This window comes from Euleptes europaea, chromosome 1 (genome assembly GCF_029931775.1).
Source record: "Euleptes europaea isolate rEulEur1 chromosome 1, rEulEur1.hap1, whole genome shotgun sequence".
Taxonomy (NCBI): domain Eukaryota; kingdom Metazoa; phylum Chordata; class Lepidosauria; order Squamata; family Sphaerodactylidae; genus Euleptes; species Euleptes europaea.
Window position 1 is genome coordinate 96495154 of NC_079312.1, and position 13900 is coordinate 96509053.

A 13900-nucleotide genomic window follows, 5' to 3' on the forward strand; every position below is an offset into this window, starting at 1 on the left:
ACCTGTGCTGAATCCGAATGTGCTATGGAATCCATTTCAGAGCCTAAGAGGTGAAGATTATGGCAACAAAGAAGGCTTTCTTTTCTACTACTGTTGCACTGACTGCACCTCAAGCAGCAGGGCAGAGTATTTGGCTGATATGGCATTCACCAGCTCCATCACTTTGATGGAGCTAAGCTTTTATAAGGCATCAAGGAAAGAGCTCGGGTGTACTCTTGGACCTGACCTTGGTGGATAAACAGGCCAGGGTAATTGCTAGAAGTGTATTCTTGTCAGCTAGCCCTTTATTCAGATTCTGCTGATCTAGCCATGCTGGTCCACATTACTGGTGATCTGCATTACTAGCTGGTTGAGATTGGGCTACTGTACCATATTCTAAGTTGGGCTACCTCAGTAGCTTCAATTAGCACAAAATGTAGAAAGGCTACCATATAGGATCAGCCATTTCCACCATACAACTCCAGGCCACAGAATGGCCTGCATTCTGCAAGGCATGTACAGTATCTTATTTTTTAAAGAACATTTTTGGGAGCTACATGTATAGCTTTTTACAGTATTATGTATGACAAACAATTTCATACTTGTTTTTTCAGTCAATCAAAAAGTCAACTACCTGGGCGGGCAGTTGAAATTTAAATATTTGTGGTATTGTACCATTCATTTGCATTGCCTTTTAATGCATACTTCATGATAAGGTGAGTTTGAACGCCCACACGATTTGCTTACTTTAAAACTTCCTGTGATATGTCTAGAGTAAGACTTGAAATAAGTGGCTTCACAAAAGCAACCACTGATTAAAAGATATAATGAATGCTGACATAAAACTTGATACAATTAGTGATCTGTATCTGGGTGCAGGGTTTTTTTTTTTTTTTAGTATAAGTGTTATCCTATGTTTTCACAAAAGGACTAAGCACTTTTAGCATTTTAAAAGCAACTACTGGTGTAGTAGTTAAGAGCAGCAGACTCCAGTCTGGAGAACTGGGTTTGTTTCCCCACTCCTCCAAATGAAGCCTGCTGGGTGACCTTGGGCCAGTCACAGTTCTCTCAGAACTCTTTCATCCCGCGCGGAGGCAGGCAATGGCAAAACCACCTCTGAACATCTCTTGCCTTGAAAACCCTATGGGGTTGCCATACGTCAGCTGTGACTTGACAGCACACACTAAAGCAGCATAGAATAACGGGAAGGGAATGTCTCTGCTTCCCATATTCCCTTTCCCCTTGTGAAGCTGTAAGGCGTAAGATATGCTTTGCACACCTGAGATTTTTCTCTCCAAGCATGTTCAGAAATGCATACTTCCAAGTCTCCAGTATAAGGGTATTTCTTCCAGGCCAGCTGTCCTTTCTGCCACTTCAGAACGTATAAAGCTTTCCAAAGTAGTATAACTGTTTAAGGAAGAGCAATTTGGACAGCACAGATAATCTTAGAGGGAATACATGAGCCTGTCCCAAAGAACTTAAGTAGTTCAAAACCATCAGCAGCAATCCAGAACACAAAGGCAGCCTTTGCTGCTTAAGGTGTGTTTTACAAAGACATTTTACAGGGTCTCTGAAAGAATAAAGTAGATTCATTATGGGAGGAGGCTCTAGGGGGCTATAATGCTGTGGCATCCGTCATGGAGTGATAGCACCCCCCGCCCCAATAAATGCAGTTAGGCTTCCACAAAACAGAAATGTAATGCTTTCTTACACTTGTTGACTCTACCTAATTAACAAAGAGGGTGGAATCTTCTGAAAGGACTTGCTCTGATGATAAACATTCTTAATTCCCTCCTTGTGAGCGTCAGGCAGCCACTTGATGACTTGTGACCACCTTGGTCTTAAAAGCTTGGATCAGGATAAGGGTCTTACCCATCTTATGGGGAAAAAACATAGATTTGTTTCATTTAAGATATTTGTACTCCACTTTTCTCATAGATACTCAAAGCAGCTTACAATAAACAGTATAAATGAGGGATTTCTGTTGTAAATCAATACTTTGAAGTTCCTCAGATCGATCTTTTTGTTTTGAATTTTCTTCCTCTGATTCACTCTTCACAGCAATCAAAGCGCAGTTTCATCTGAAACTGCTACCGTTAAACCACTACTGGCTAGGTAATGGAGGGCAAAGTTACTCTGGCTCAAGCAGTGTGTGTGTGTGTGTGTGTGTGCCATCAAGTTGCCACCAATTTATGGTCACCCAGTAGCAGTTTCAAGGCAAGAGACATACAGGGGTGGTTTGCCATTGCCTGCCTTTGCATAGTGACCCTGTATTCCTTGGTGGTCTCCCATCCAAGTACAAGCCAGGGCCAACCCTGCTTAGCTTCTGAGATCTGACAAGATCAGGCTAGCCTAGGCTCAAATAGGGCCTTGGTTAAAGACTTCAGTAACAAAATTAGGTTCTAGGAGGCAAATCTGTTGACAACAAAGAAAGCAATAAGAGTACTTGCCTGTAAAACATTATGGTTTGAAGATGAACGGGAGTACTCTTTGCATGTTTGCAGGAGTTAATGTTCTCAATTATCACCAACGCTCCAGTTTTTAATTTCAGCAGGAGTTGGGTATGCACTGGTAGAAGGGAGAGGCTGCTTTTAGAATAAAGCCCACACAGGGGCTTTAGAAAATAAATGGATACACTGTATTGTGGAAAGATCCCAATTTTGATAGGAATGAGGAGAGGGTGGGGTTCTAGCTATTTAACTATAGGATGGCCGGAGAGAGATTCTGAGAGCGCTTGTGGCTTTTGTGGAGGTCGGAGAAAGCACAAAGACAGGAATAAAAGGGAGGCAGCTGGATGGAAATCCCAGAGATGAGCATTTTGGGTAAACAAAGCGAGTCAGAACAGACAAGAGGAAGGATTCAGAGGGTCTGAGTTGCCCAACTTGCTAGCATTCACTTCCAACATTTAACCCCCCATCTTTCAGCAAGGCCAGGATGTGCTGGACATTGCTTTAGCAGGAGAGAGGTCATGTAATGATGAAAAACGTTCCCTCTTGAAGAACGGTTCAGCAATGACATACAATGTGTCACAGCCACAGGTATGAATGCACGTCTTGAGGCCTCAAATATATGTAGAGGAAATAAGGTCTCCTTTGTGTGAATATTGGGTTCCCCCAATATTCCCCCCCACACACACACACCTTGCATAACTGAAGGTTTTCAAAGCGACGATTAAGAAGTTAATTCAGTTCCCCTTGCCTTCATTCAACACTTTCTACAGCACTGCCTTCATCCATGGAGTCTCTGGTTTTTTTTGTTTCCTGGGATGGGAACAAGACCAACCAGAGACAACAAGCATACAACCGGCCATCACTTGGAGTTCATATGGTGATCAATGTGTATTCATCTTTTAAGCAGGGTAAGATGCATAGATAAGGCTTTGCCAGCGTGGTGTAGTGGTTAAGAGTGATGGTTTGGAGCAGTGGACTCTAATCTGGAGAACCGGGTTTGATTCCCCACTCCTCCGCATGAGCAGCGGAGGCTAATCTGGTGAACTGGGTTGGTTTCCCCACTCCTCCACATGAAGCCTGCTGGGTGACCTTGGGCTAGTCACAGCTCTCTTAGAGCTTTCAGCCCCACCTACCAAACAGGGTGTCTGTTGTGAAAAGGGGAAGGGAAGGTAATTGTAAGACCGTTTGATTCTTCCTCACGTGGTAGAGAAAGTTGGCATATAAAAACCAACTCTCCTCGTCACGTTTTTTATTTCACCCTTTCTCCAAAGAGCTCAGAGGAGTGTATGCATTTCTTCCCTTCTCCATTTTGATCCCACGTGAGGTACGTCAGGCTAAGTGAAAGCGGTTGGCTCCAAGTCACCCGGTGAACTTCATGGCTGGGTGGGGATTTGAAGCCGGTCTCTTGGATCCTAGTGTTTTTACGGAAAACTCTTATCTGGTGGCATGACTATACCCACGAATTTCCATGATGTATAAACACATCTCAAGGCTGTACTAGTCTCTTAACTGCGCATACACACCATGGGGACTCAGGTCCAATCACGGATTTTTCATACCATTTCCATACGGTTAGGGACAGGTTCTCACGTGTTACTGAGACCATGGTGAAATATAAAGAGGAACTAACAAATCTCATTGCTTTCAATGGGTCTTGGTCATTACTAACTTGAGCTGGATCTGGGCCTTCATGATTTCCTCCCAAATAGACAGAAATATATTTAAATCAGCCACATAAATTATCTCTGATCACAGGTCAGTGTTACCACATTCAAAGTAGCTAAACACTAGGGTCTAGAAGCTGAAGTTGAGGAAAATAGCCTTTTGTACAGATAAAATTTTGCTTCTGCTTTCCAACTATGCATTCTGATTGATAGGGGTAAGCCTAGTTTTAGCCATTCTGAATTTGATGTCGCCATAAACATGGTTTATGGTTCATTCTTATGGTTTATTGTTCATTCTCAGAGAAGGTCTCAACTGGTTCGCCATAATTTGTCCCTTGTTCATATGATATGAATTATCAACACTATTTCCAGTCCTTTGACTTAGCTGTTTTGGCCCCACTGATTTCCCTTTAGCATTACTCCATGATAAAATCTTTTATCTCAATGCCTAAACTGACGTGTTTCACTATTCTAAGAACTGTTCCATCTCTTTCTTGATAACACCAATATCTAACCTTTTAAAAAGTGAATGAAAAATTTCTTTTTCAAATTTCTTTTGGGCAAAAGCCTCTTCAATCACTATTCATCTTTTCCCACCGCATGGTCATTTTCATTTTATTAATCTATGCCAGGATCTCATGGTGTAGAGATTAAGGTGTTGGTCTAGGACAGGGGTCCCTAGCCCTTTTCAGCCTGCAGGCAACTTTGGAATTCTGACACAGGATGGTGGGTGCAACCAACAAAAATGGCTGCTGCAGGAGGCGGAGCCAGCCCCAAAATGGCTGCTGCAGGAGGCAGGGCCAACTACAGAATATCAGGAAATTAGGTTGTGCATAACTAATTATAACACTTCAGCATTTCAGGCACAAGTTCTACTTAACAGGATGCCTTTTAAAGTGAACATATTTCTTAATATTTTCTTCAACGCACACTAGGCTTACCAGGTCCCCCTTCTCCTTCAGTGGGAGGTTTTTGGAGTGGAGGGGGGGGGGTGTCGTGTGCACCCGGAAGCAGTGGCGTAGCGTGGGGGGTGCAGGGGGGGCCGGCCGCACCGGGCGCAACATCTGGGGGGGCGCACTCGCAGCTCTCTGCCCCTGCCTGGCTCACTCACTCACTCTCTCTCACTGCAGTGAAGACGTCTTCCAACCATTCATAAGCCGCGGTATCCAAAAAACCCTTTCAAAGCGGTGTTTTTTGTATAACATTTTCAAACTCTCAGCAGGCCTCCAGGGGGCGGGAAAGCCGCGGCCCCGCTCCCCAACTCACGGCAGGGCCGCCTCAGGCATTAATCTCCCTCCCCCTCGCCGCTGAGGCAGGGCCGCACGGCGGAGCCCACAGCGTCGGCCTCACCCGGCCCAGCCCACCTTGGGGGTGGGACTCAGCAGCTCCTCCCTGCCGGGCCAGCGGAAGGGGGGGGGGAGTTTCAGAGGAGGCTGGAGGGCGGCGGCCGTCTTGTTTGTGGCGAGCAGAGGCGGCGGGGAAGGAGGGGTGGGGGGCGAAGGCGAGACAAAGCTGAAGGGCGCGGGGCGGCGCTGGGCCCTGAGAGAGGCGCCGGTCCCGCGAGGGCCGTCCCACCGGCCCGGGAGCGCCGCCTGCAACAGGTTCCTGGGCACGCGAGGCCGCCGCACTCCTCCAGGCCTCGGCCGTTGGTCTCCGCCTCGGTCCCGGGTGGTGGGAGCCGGCGCCACCCGCCTCAATGCGGTTCGGGGCGAAGATGATGCCGGTAAGTGGCCTCTGGGTTGCCATAAGTCGGCTGCGACTTGACGGCACTTTACACACACACACACACATTGTTAGAGAAACCACTTGTGGATTAGAATTTGATGCTTAGTGAGAATTGCCTCCTGGACTTTTCTTTTTCAAACTCATCTTCCACTTATTACTAATTGGTGAATTTGAATTGTATACAGTTAATTTAGTTTTGCAGCATGGGCCAATTTACTATACATCTTTGCCTCCTGTGGCCAGGATGTGCACAGAGGTGTATAGCAAGCATCATATCAGTAAACAGTAAATATATGTTTTGGGCATATGAAAATGAATGGGGGGGGGGTACATGAAGTCCCAAAAGGAAGCCAGTGGCTGCTTTCCACCTAAACAACACAGGAGGAGTATGGCCCAAAGACAAGCAGGCATAAGGTTTGTATTGCATCTTCCAAACACCTCTTAAACACAAATTATTAAGTACAGAGGTATTTGCAAGTCCCACAGCTGCTTGGTATACCGAAGGCCCCAGGTTCAGTCATTTTACTTTAATTACATCAGCACAAACAATACATGTGCTTAGGGGGTAAGGGTTTCTTTAACTAATCTAGTGGAAGAGACTCGAGTGCTAAAATCCACGGGTTAGGGGGCGCAAATTACTTGCCTTGCCCCGGGTGCTGACAACCCACGCTACGCCACTGCCCGGAAGTGCTACACAGAATTGCAAAGGGCTGAATTGCAAAGACCCAGTTTGAGTGGTAAAGGCCTGTTGCGAGGCGGCACTTCTGGGTGTAAAACTCATCACAAGGGGCTGGTTACCACTCAAACTCCTAGTGTTCCAATCAACATGTGAACTTGCTACTGTGCAGTCTGTGTTGAACCCTGATGAAGAACCTACCAAAACAGGAAGAATACTGGATCCCTGTCCTGTGATGGGTTCATTTGAACCAATTATTGTCCACTTTTGAAGTCCTGCACCTCGCTACACCTCGCTACACTGCTCCAGGGAGACTGGGGGCAAAAACGCATGGTCGCTTTATCCTCCTTTAATCCCTGTTTTAGCCAAGATCGAACGCACATTAGGCTAAACGCATGCATTCGATCCAGGATGAATCCTGGCTGAAACAGGGATTAAAGGAGGATAAAACGACCATGCGTTTTCGTCCTAAGATTGATTGTTCCTTTCCATCTCAAGGAGTTCTGGGCATGAACTTGGACTTTAATTCTCTCTACTTTATATTGAAAATACAACCGTTCTGTTCATGTAAGAACTGCACATTGTATCATATGATTGTATTTGAATGTACTTTTGAACAGTATTCAATTGACAACAAAGCTATGCTGTTCACATTATAGTTTTCTGTATTTTCATAGCCAATACTACTGTTACTTGGTTTGACTACCTGGAGGTTGGCAACCCTAGCTGAAGTGGAAGTGAGAAAGTCAAGCTGTGCCAGCATAAATTCTTGCATCCAGGCAAAACAGCAAACAGGAGATCAGTTTTCAGGCCAGCCAAAATTCACTGTGTGATTTTAAGCAAGTCTCCATACCTGAATTTTTAATCCATCAGCAAGCTTCTTTGGCAGAACTTGAACCTGAGTTTCACACATCCTAGTCCAACACTCTTAACATCACACCACATTGGCTTTTGATGACTACCAAAGGAACTGAAATACTGTTGTAACATATATAATTGTTCCCCATCTATTGGGTAGACAGGGTTGCCAGGTCCCTCTTCGCCACCGGCGGGAGGTTTTTGGGGCAGAGCCTGAGGAGAGCGGGGTTTGGGGGAGGGAAGGGACTTCAAGGCCATAGAGTCCAATTGCCAAAGTGGCCATTTTCTCCAGGTGAACTGATCTCTATCGGCTGGAGATCAGTTGTAATAGCAGAAGATCTCCTGCTACTACCTGGAGGTTGGCAACTCTACAGACAGAGGTCTAACTAACAATATTGCTCAGCCTTCCAATCTTTGTTTTCTGGCAAGGTAACAACGCATGCATAGCAATTGAGGCCCATTCAAATGAGACACCAGGCAAACACAATGCCTTATGGGTAAGCTGTTGTTGATCACCTGGCGTCATGTTTAAACCAGCCCTTAGACCAAAAGGAAAAAAATGCACCCTTCATTTAGAACACTGTCAGGAACAGCTTAAAATTTCCCCCTTTCCATCAAATAGCAACCGTTACTCATTTTGTCTTCAGAGGACACTAGGATTCTTAACCTTATCACATCAGGAGGATGTTGAGAGAGAGATGTGGTTTTCTGATTTTCAGGGGGGTGGGGGATGGGTTGGGGAATCCACACACACCACCGTCTTGACGTCACCTAGTTTTTTCCTCTGGTGCACAATATAAATAATCGGTTTGCAAATGAGCAACAAACAATCAGGATCCTATCTGTAGTTCTCAACAGCCAGTAGAGCACAGTCATGTTCTTGAAAGCCTTTTTGGTGTTCAACTGCTTGGTTCTTTATGCCACTTCAGCGCCAACATCAGTGCCAATATCAGAAGGGAAGCTGGGCAAAACAGAAATAGAAATACTGCTGTGGGATATTATACCGAAGGTAAATCTAGTCTTCATGTTTTTATTGTTGTGTTGTTATTGTGAATTGCAGTCAAAGTCTTTACTTGTGTAATATTTGTAAAGAAGGCAAGGGGACGGCTCTTCATTATTGGACCAACTTTTTTTTGCAAAATATGCAGCCCTTTGAGCTCATTGTGGAAGATCCTGTACAGATCTTTCCCACTCTTCCCACATCTTCTCTTGAGAGCTCCACAAAAGTCCATGCTCGGAGTCCTAGGGGGCCCCATGAACAAATGCAATAAAGCACAAGAGGAGCTGTGAAGAGGGGAAACTGGACAGCACCACTCCTCTTCTGTGTGCCACTGGAGGGCGTTTCTGCCCAGAGAAGCTCTGCCAGTGCCAGAGAGAAAGAGGGGCAAAGTAATTCAACTACTGCTGTTACAGTCCCAGTTTGTGGGGTCTGACCCATTGTACCTACAAAGGATATAGCCTCCTCCTCAATCTGCCCCCAGTCAGCAGGCTCTGGTGCATGCAGAGTACTTGAACAAGCTGCCTAGGTAAAGGTAAAGGTCTCCTGTGCAAGCACCGGGTCATTCCTGACCCATGGGGTGATGTCACATCCCATGATATTAGGCTGTGATATTAGGCTGTGATATTAGAAACGTGATATTAGGCTGCTATATGAGAGTAAACTTAATGAAAAGTGAGCTGACTTTGGGCATGCATAGCCTTTTTTTTCTGATCCTCATTCAGTAGTCAGTAGGATTCTTTCTCAAAGCATGTGGCAAGCTACGATGGCGATAACCATCTCCTAATTGTTTGTCTGTCTGGTGATCAGAGACTTACAAGGATGTTTAATTTGGGGTTACTATGGGCAATGGCAATAAACAGAGCTTTCCTCATTTGCATTGGCCTGATACTTTTTGGGAGCTTTCAGAGCCCAAATTGAGAATAAGTAGGGTTGCCAGGTTCCTCTTTGCCACCGGCGGGAGATTTTTGGGGCGAATCCTGAGGAGGGTGGGGTTTCGGAGGGGAGGTACTTCAATGCCATAGAGTCCAATTGCCAAAGCGGCCATTTTCCTCCAGGTGATCTGATCTCTATCGGCTGGAGATCAGTTGTATTAGCAGGAGATCTCCTGCTACGACCTGGCAGTTGGCAACCCTAAGAATAAGGGAATGGGGGTAGGGGTGAGAGCCACTTGGCCATAGTGTTGTCTAGCCAGCCAGGGCTCCCACAGCACTGGAGAAGCAGTGCATGCTTGGAGAGAACAGCATTCTAGCACACAGGATTTACAGTAGAAAGAACAGGTGCAAGAAGGGAAGACGGGATTGTCTATGGCTTACAGAAATGCCATTGACAGGTGGGCAAGAGGTGGTCTCCCAGAAAGCAGCCAGTAGCATACTTTGGACTATAGTCTACATTTGACTCACCCACGCACTGAAAGCATTTTTTCTGATGGCTGTGATTTGCTGCCACATCCCCAGGTAGATGCTTACCTTGAGAGCAAACATGATAGTTTGAATGGATGGGGATATTTCAGAAGTTTTGCATGAAAAGTAAAAGGCATGAAAGTACACGGTATTTGGCCAGGTCATGGCTCTCCCTGGAGCCGAAGTCTCCTTCCTAATCTGATCTCTCTATTTTTTTACAACAAACAGATGAATTGCAGCAACAAATTTGTGCGGGCGGTCAACTTCACACGCCTAAACAACCTGGTGAGTTCATACTTTAATCCACTATTCATGTTTATATGATAGTTTTTGTTAACAGAAACAATTCTAAAGCATAGATCTCCCCCGTGTTCATTAATGTGTTGATTAATGTGTTGAAACTTGGGTTTCAATATTTTTGGTTTTCTGCTCTCTCTGTGTGTGTGGGGTGGGGGTAGGTGGGACACACACACGTAATATCTGAGTCCACAGTTGAACAGAGAGAAGTCAGCTCAAAGTTCCCTTAATAAATAAATGGTTAGGTGAAAAATAACATTAAATGACAGAAAATAGATATCCAATGTAGATTGGCTGTTTCCACACAGGGATTTCCCCCCACATGAAATGCAGGAACGGGAATCCATTTAAACGAGAGCATCCAAGCCAGGTGGTGCCCATTCTGAGCGCAACACATGGGTCTCCTGGGGCTTTCCCCCTTTAAACCAGATCAACTAAAAACAGCCTTTCCTTTGGTTCAAAGGAGAAACTGTAGAGCAGCCACTAAAGAGGGAGGACAGAGCTGAGCTCAGCATTTTCTCCCACTTTGTGACTCTTTGGTCTTTTTTTTTTCTTTTGCCTTTCCCGGCTGAACCACGCGGTAGCATTACGGTGTGGCTCGTCTGGGATAGGGAGGGGAAAGGTTGGTTGCTGTGGTGTGCAGGGAGCACAGTGCGAGCTCTGCCGCACCTGGGCATTTGTGCAGACTTGATAGAGGAAAAGGGGGAGGAGTGGTGCAGTGGCAGGATGGGGCAGCGGCAGGTGGTACCGGGATGGGGTGTGGATGCCATTTCTGCCTGCCCCCATGCTGCTTGCTGCTGCCATGATCAGGAGTGCATTTTCTTATTCTTGTGCTGAAGCAGAAACTATATTTATTTTGCAAAGGGTACATCTTGGTTTCTGCCTTCTCTACTGATTACCAACTGCACTAGCAACATTTCAATCACTGTGACAGGTGGAGGCTGACCGAAAGAAATCTTCCAGGGAGCTTTACAGGAGCAACCCAGTGCATCATACTGTACTCTCTATCCCACTCTTCCTAGAGGGCAATTGGCTCAGCTAGGGTTGACAATATTGTCTTGGCAAATGCTGGGAAATTTGGGGGGCAGTTCCTGGAGAGGGGGTGAGGGAAGGATGACACTCTACTAGATAACACTCTAGGAATTACCCCTAATCCCTAAGGTAAAGATCATAAAGGAAAATTCCTGGAGCATCACTTTAGAGGCCATTCCCATCCATTTCCCCCCTGCTCATCAGTTTCTTAAGGGTGGGGGATTGGGGCCAAGGGTGGGGTTTATCCACTGTGGGCAGGCAACTAGCAATTCTACTAAGATCTGTCAATCTTGGTCCAAGTATGACATGACTGAGGGAGCAAAGCTGGAAATGAGCTTTTTTTTACAGTAAAGAGAAGATTTTGAATTCGTGATTTGGTCTTCCTCAAATGAATAGTGGTAATCCAACAATAGTCTTTGAGGAAATTAATGTTGAGGATATCTCTAGAATAGTCTTTCTATAAGACAAATGCAACATAAGATTAATAAGGCATGATAATTATTGTGGTTCCTTTTGTAGCCACGGGGTAGCCATGACAGTTTGCTGCAGCCAAAATGACATCAGGTTTTATGGCACCTTAAAGACAGAAACATTTATTGCAGCAGAAGCGTTGTCCTTTCTTCTTACTTTCCCGAACCGTGATCAAATACAAAAACAAAACGACAAAATTGGTATGAATCTTGGGGTCAACGGGTCTTCTTGTATTCAAATTCAAAACTTTTTAATACAGTGTACAACATCCCAAGAAACATTTTGCAAAATCAACAAAGCTCTGAATGACTCCAGCTGCACTGAACCTCACATGGGAGATTTTCACAGACTTTCAAATCAGATTCAAGGGAATGTAAGTATTCTGGGGAAGCATACATTTCGAAAGAAAGGAGACTTGCTGGGTGCAGAAAAGGTTGGGAGTGGGGGTCAGCATGTGATTATTTTGACAGTTTGAGGGAATTTCTGTACAAGAATATTTACATGTATTTCACTAGTAAATTCAGTTGCATTTCCTGTGACTGGTAGGCAATCCTCATGGGGGGACAGGGTTGCCAGGTCCCTCTTTGCTACCCGCGGGAGGTTTTGGGGTGGAGCCTGAAGAGGGCAGGGTTTGGAGAGGGGAGGGACTTAAAGTCCAATTGCTATAGAGTCCAATTGCCAAAGTGGCCATTTTCTCCAGGTGAACTGATCTCTTCCGGCTGGAGATCAGTTCTAATAGCAGGAGATCTCCTGCTACTACCAGGAGGTTGGCAACCCTATGGGGAGAGCCGAAGGTGGTTAGGAGCCGGCGTGACCTCTGCACCAGTTTTAATGCCACTTGCACTGGCTAAGTAGGCACTAACACCAGCACAGGGCAACATATACCAGCTCTGGGAGAAGCATGGCAGCTTGAGGCTCAGGCACCGGTGCAGCCTCCCCGGCAGCATTTTCCTGGTGTGAAGGCTCATGCCAGTGCTGAAGTGGGCATTCCCGGGGGTGCCCTTTCTAGGGATGCCAACCTCCAGGTAGTAGCTGGAGATCTCCTGCTATTGCAACTGATCTTCAGCCGATAGAGATCAGTTCCCCTGGAGAAAATGGCTGCTTTGGCAATTGGACTCTATGGCATTGAAATCCCTCGCTAAACCCTGCCCTCTTCAGGCTCTGCCCCAAAAACCTTCCGCCAGTGGCAAAGAGGGACCTAGCAACCCTAGCCCTTTTGTCCCGAGTATGCCCCCTTTTGCAGGCACAAACTTGAACCTGCAAAACTCATGGCATAGCCCCATGAAACCCAATGGAGGAATTTTTAATTCCCTCTATGCCACTGCAAGCTGCTCAGGAAGAGACGTGGCTATGCAGTCCCCGGGCGCTCCCTAACTACCCTTCCTTCAGGACTGTGCAGTTAGGCTATCATTTGGTAAATAGTGTACATAGTTATTTACTGTAAGTTTGTGAATTATATCTGCAATTGCATGTATTAGTAAAATGGTTTCTTTTTCAATAAGAAATACTTAATTTTTCTTTGCATTATATCAATACTAATTAAGTCTCTGATTATTAGTGGCATTATTAGAGTCCCAAGTTTTAAACAATTCTAATAATCTATTAGTAAAATACAAATTTTCTAGCACCTGCTAGCCCAGCCAAAATTCATCATGATCCCACTATATTCCCAAGCTATCCCCTCTCCTAAGGTTTCCAATTAGGACTGTGAAGGAATATGTCCCCTGGGATGATGATATCAGTTAAGAGTCAGTTAAAAGGAGTGTTTAAAAATGGGGGAGAATGGTCAGCTGTCATGCAAAAGCCTCTTACAGGATTGTGGAAAGATAAATTAGGGTCAGGAGTAAATTCCTTGCTGCTTCCAGGAAAGCATGTAAGATGTTTTTATTCCAGAGGTCATTTTGTGGAAAAGGAGCTGGTTTGGCTGAATTTGCCTGCTCTTCTAGCTGTGTGGATTGCTTTTAATTTTGCGCTTATGTTTTGGGTTGTTTTTAACTTGTTGCTGGATGTTTATAATATTTTTGTGTCCTTGGCAGCTTTTGCTGCTCCTAGGGTTGCCAGGTCCCTCTTTGCCACTGGTGGGAGATTTTTGGGGCGGAGTCTGAGGAGGGCGGGGTTTGGGGCGGGGAGGGACTTCAATGCCATAGAGTCCAATGGCCAAAGAGGCCATTTTCTCCAGGTGAACGGATCTCTATCGGCTGAAGATCAGGTGTAATAGCAGGAGCTCTCCAGCTAGTACTTGAAGGCTGGCAACACTTGCTGCTGCCTTAGTCACCCTGAGTCTGAGCAGATAGGCAATATATAAATACTTTAAATTTACAAATTAATAAAATTCATGATTGAGCGTC

The 13900-nt window shown here is 45.5% G+C and overlaps 1 protein-coding gene across 1 annotated transcript in view; it reads right to left on the reverse strand.

Moving 5' to 3' along the window:
• The window catches only part of SEPTIN8 (septin 8), a 167887-nt gene that overhangs the window by 19299 nt on the left and 134688 nt on the right, over window positions 1-13900 (reverse strand). The gene's annotated exons all lie outside the window — the stretch shown is intronic.